This window comes from Microtus ochrogaster, unplaced genomic scaffold (genome assembly GCF_000317375.1).
Source record: "Microtus ochrogaster isolate Prairie Vole_2 unplaced genomic scaffold, MicOch1.0 UNK1, whole genome shotgun sequence".
NCBI lineage: Eukaryota > Metazoa > Chordata > Mammalia > Rodentia > Cricetidae > Microtus > Microtus ochrogaster.
The window spans coordinates 37,348,055-37,353,791 of NW_004949099.1; the positions used below are offsets into that span (position 1 = coordinate 37,348,055).

The 5,737-nt window shown below is 40.9% G+C and overlaps 1 pseudogene; it reads right to left on the reverse strand.

The window, feature by feature from the left end:
- The window catches only part of LOC101983474, an 11,756-nt pseudogene that overhangs the window by 5,066 nt on the left and 953 nt on the right, over positions 1-5,737 (reverse strand).

A 5,737-nucleotide genomic window follows, 5' to 3' on the forward strand; every position in this document is an offset into this window, starting at 1 on the left:
CCTTTGTCTGTTGCGGGGTTGGTGAAGATCTTCTCCCAGTCAGTGGGTTGCCTTTCCTTGTAATGTCCTTGACCCTCCTGGCTCCTACAATCCTTCCCCAGCTCTTCTGCAGGACTCTCTGAGCCCGGCCTAATGTTTGAATGTGGGTCTCTGCATCTGTTTGCACCAGTTGCTGGATGAAACCTCTCTGATGAGAACTGGACTAGGCACCAATCTATGAATATAGCAGAATATTGTCAGGCATCATTACATTGACATTTTCCCCCAGTCCTGTTTGATTCTATCCTAGGTCCCTGGGTCATACAGCCTCTATGATAGAAAGTGCCACCTTAATTGTCACCACCCCAATTTTCCCAGATAAACTAACTCTAACATCCTCTTAACAATCCTCTTATTAATTTAATAATAATCTTAAAATTATTATTAAAAGAATAATTTTAAGATTTATCTTAAAATTATTCTTTTCTGATAAGAAGAGAAAATTTCAGTTGAAACACTGGATTACTTTGAAGTCTATATTCTTTGGTTTAAAGTAAATACTACACTGATAAGAAAAAATACAAATGAGTATATATGAGTCAATGTTTTTAAATACAAACATCTTTGGGGAAAAGAGATGGTTTGGTGTGTAAAAGTACTTACTGCACACATCCAATAACCTGAGACCAGGTCCCCAGACTCCAAATAAAGCCTAACTCAGTACTAAAGGGATGGTAATCCCAGCATGTCCTGGAGTCTGTGAAGAGATGGAAGCATCTCCAAAAAAGCTCACATGACCAGCAGCAGAAACTTGCCTCAGACAAGGCAGAAGGACAATGACCAACACCCCCAAGGTTCACACAAGCACACACACATACACACACCACACACAACATGCATACATACATACATACATACCACAGATACATGCATTTTTAAACTAAACATCCTTATATATTATAAAACACTTCATTGGCCAGACGGTGATGGTGCACGCCTTTAATCCCAGCACTCGGGAGGCAGAAGCAAGTGAATCCCTGTGAGTTCGAGGCCAGCCTGGTCTAAAAAGCTCATTCAAACCCTGTCTCAAAAAACAAAACAAATCAAAACAAAACAAAAATACACTTCATCTGCTTTAAAATGGATTTTAGGCAAGAATTAAGGAAATTTTGCTTTGGTGTCTTTCCTGATCTCAGGGGCTCTTCTGTACCATTAAGAAAAAAGATAATAAATACAAATGCACAGCAGGCTAGTGATATGGGATGTCCTTTTCTATACTGTGAATATGTTTTATTACCATTTGTTAATAAAGAAGTTGATGTGGCCAATAGCCAGGCAGAATAGAGCCGGGCAGTAAATCCAAACAAAGATATAGAAAGAATGACAGAGTCGGGGAGATGCCAGCAGCCACCAGGGAAGCAACATGTGCGATAACAAGCCAAGGGCCTCATTGTAAAATATAGACTAATAGACATGGATTAATTTAGTTGTAAGAGCTAGTTAATAATAAGCCTGAGCTAATAGACCAAATAGTTTATAATTAATATTTAGCCTCTGAGTGATTATTTTAAAAGAGCCTTGGGACCAGACAGGACAGAAAAAGCATTCATTTACCTAATGGTTATTAATCATGAAAAATATGAAGAGAAATAATAAATACATAAGGTTCTAGATCTAAATCCCTTTCAAATACATTGCTACAAAGAGTTTATCTTAAAACCTTTGTCCTCAGACCTTAAAATCAAAAATAGAAGTTATAATGCTAAGATAGAGTAACTAAATTTTAGATCTAAGGTATTAATTTTGCCATACATGTGTGTATGTGCCAACAACATATGGATGTACATATATATCTAAATAATTGAAATTTAAAATTCAAATAATGTCATCCTAACATGTTTCCTTAACTTTAATCATCGATACAAATATAAACCACTCTTACCAAAAGCAATCTACAGATTCAACGCAATGCCCATCAAAATCCCAGCAAAATTCTTCAAAAACCTCGAAAGAACGGTACTCAACTTCATATGGAAAAGCAAAAAATCCAGGATAGCCAAAACAATCCTGTACAATAAAAGATCTTCCGGAGGCATCACAATCCCTGACTTCAAGCTCTACTACAGAGCTACAGTACTGAAAACAGCCTGGCATTGGTATAAGAACAGACAGGAGGACCAATGGAACCGAATAGAAGACCCAGATATCAATCCACAGATCTTCGAACACCTGATCTTTGATAAAGAAGCAAAAAATATCAAATGGAAAAAAGAAACATATTTAACAAGTGGTGCTGGCATAACTGGATATCCACATGTAGAAGAATGAAAATAGACCCATATCTATCACCATGCACAAAACTCAAGTCCAAATGGATCAAAGACCTCAACATAAAGCCAGCCATACTGAACCCCATAGAAGAGAAAGTGGAAAGTACACTTGAACACATTGGCACAGGGAACCACTTCCTAAATAGAACCCCAGCAGCACAGACACTGAGAGAAACAATTAATAAAAGGGACCTCCTGAAACTGAAAAGCTGCTGTAAAGCAAAGGACACGGTCAACAAGACAAAACGACAGCCTACAGAATGGGAAAAGATCTTCACTAACCCCACATCAGACAGAGGTCTGATCTCCAAAATAAACAAAGAACTCGAGATATTGGACACCAAAAGAACACACAATACAATAAAAAAAATGGAGTACAGACCTAAACAGAGAACTCTCAACAGAGGAATCTAAAATGGCTGAAGTCTCCATGTCACTATTTGGGAGCTGGCTGGCAGGAAAGAGAAAACCTCAGTACCTGGTGGTAGAAGGTTCTATTGTAAAATCAACGACCTCATTAGCCCTTGAAAGCTGGGTAAGTTTCCATCCAATCAGACAACTGTTGGTTATCGCCAAGACTTGAGTGCCACTACTGCACCTTTTGAGATATCCTGCCATGTTGGTCGTGTGTGTGTGTGTGTGTGTGTGTGTGTGTGTGTGTGTGTGTGTGTGTGTGTGTGTGTGTGTTTCATAGGTATCATGCCTGGGTAGGGCTGTTCTCTGCTTCTCTCCCTTGGTGCCTTGCATAGCACCTTCTGGTACTACAAAAGCTGGTCCTTACAGAAGAGGCATTCAGGTCAGGACCAGCTTGAATCTTCCAAGTCCTGTGTCTGAACTACAACCTCTGGGAAGCAACCAAGGGTAGCAGCAATAGCCTCTATTGTTTTGGAGCTCTCTTGAACTTCCCAGATCAACAACTCAAAAACAGGCTTCTCATGCCTAGTGCTGGACTTTCGTTAGATGTTTCATCTATCCCAGATATTAAGCCTGTCTGACACATAGTTGTCTCCTTTTCTGTCGGCCGTCTCGTCAGGTGGTTACCTCCTTTGTTGGCCGAAGTTTTATTAATTACATGCAATTCCATTTGTCAACGCTTAGAATTACTTCCTGTGCTCTACACATCATTTTAAATTTTGAAGTGTCTTATATATGCTTTCTTCCCACAGCTTCAGAGCGTCAGGCCTCATATGAAGGTCGCTGGTCCATTTTTAATTCATCGTCGTCGTACAGTAAAAGATAAAGATCTGGTCTTATTGTTCCACTCGTGGAAATTCGGTTTTCCTAGAACCACTTGTTGAAGAGACATTTTCTCAATGTTTGTTTTTGACATCTTTGTCAAAACTTAAGTGGCCATAGCTGTATGACATGTCTGGGTTCTCATTCACTTCCATTGATCTACATCCATTTCTAATACAGCCCTGTTTTTGTCCCTATGCCTCCAATGTTGCTCATTTGGCTCTGTTGCTTTGGTTGTTCAGATGGTTATGCTTCCACGTAGATTACAGAATTTCCCCCCTAATTATCTGAAGAATATCATTGGGACTTGTCTTAGTTAGGGTGTCTGTTGCTATGAAGACACCACAACCACAGCAACCTCTTATAAAGGAAACCATTTAACTGTGATGACTCATAGTTCAGAGGTTTCATCCATTATCATCATAGTGGGACGTGGCAGTGAAAGACCTGGATAAATCCAGGTATCCCCAAAGAAAACCCTGGATAAATCCAGGTTTCCCACACACACACCAAGCAGGAAGAAAAGAGCCAAAAATCTAAGCAGGAAGAGAGAAATCTAGGATTAGCCAGTTCAGTGACTGTGTTTCAGGAACTAGCTGAAGATAAAGTTAGATTGTAATCTTGAGAATAATCTTGAGAAACACGGAGTTTCCCCCTTGTGATTATCATTAGGTATTTTTTGGAATACTGTGTTTCAGGAACTAGCTGATTATGACCTTGAGTGATCTTGAGAGGCAGGGAATTGGCCCCTTGTGACACCCTCTCTGCCCCTTTTGGATTACTGGACTGTGGTTTCTTCCTATAAAAACCCCTTCTCCGGGTCACTGGGGGTCGAACTCTTCCCCTGCATGGGTTATGAGTCTCGGCCCCAGTTCCTGTCTCATCGATTAAAGCCTCGTGTGATTGCAGCAAGGACAGTCTCTCATGAGTTACTGGGGGGGTCATGTTATCCCGAGACTTGAGTGAGAGTCTCCCCACACGGGGGGGGGGGTGTCTTTCAGCAGCAGCAGGCAGGCAGAGCTGGAGAAGGAGCTGAGAGATCTACATCTTGCAAGCAACAGGAAGTGAGCCAACACTGGGCAGTATCTCAAGTATATATGAGACTTCAAAGCCCGCCTCCACAATGACACACTTCCCCCAACAAGACCACACCTACTCCAACAAGGACACACCTCCTGATAGTGCCACTCCCTTTGGGGCCCATTTCGTTCAGGCCACCACAGAACTTTTCTTCCTTAAATTTTCACTGTAAAGGTCTTTCACCTCCCTGGTGGGTTTATTCCTCGGCTTTGTTTTTTTAAGTTATTGTGAATGGGGTTCTTATGTTTACTTTTATCTTGTTACTTAGTGGAAGTGTTTTTCAGGTGTAAGAGTTTTCTGGTGGAGTATTTAACGTATGGGAATCACATCATATACAAATAGGGATAATTTGGCTTTTCCTTTCCTATTTGTATCTCGTTTTATTGCTTTAGCTATGATTCAAGCACTGAGGAAGAACAGAGTAGGCATGATTGTCTCATTCCTGAATTTTGAGGAAGTATTTTCAGATTTCCCCATTCCTTATGTCATTACACGGCTGTCACGTCTACCCTCTTTAAGTAGCTCCTTCTGTTCCCACTGTCTACTAAGCTTTCCCATGAAAGAATGCTCAACTTCATCAGCATTTATTTTGCATCTGTGAGATGACCATGTGATTTCTGTCCTTGACTCTATTTTCATGCTGGCCTTTCTGCTGATTTGCATATGCTGGATAGCTCCTGTTCTAATTAGTTTTCTATAGCTGTGAAAAACAACTTGAAAAAGAAGTCAAGGGTGGAGCTGAAGGCGGGAGCCTGGAGGCAGGAACTGAAGCAGAGGCCAGGAAAGACCACTGCTTCCTTACTAGCTGCCCAAAGATGGCACTGCCCTCAGTGAGATGGGTCCTCCAGCAGGCAATCTCATAGAGGCATTTTCTCAATTGCTATTACTCTTTCCAGATAACTATAGCTTACGTCCCTCTGATTAAAAAAAAAATTAATCAGAACACCTCCACCCTTGGAATAAAACCAACTTCTTCATCTGTTGTTCAATTGAGTTTGCAAGTTTTTATTAAAAGATCTTGTATCGGGGCTGGAGAGATGGCTCAGAGGTTAAGAGCATTGCCTGCTCTTCCAAAGGTCCTGAGTTCAATTCCCAGCAACCACATGGTGGCT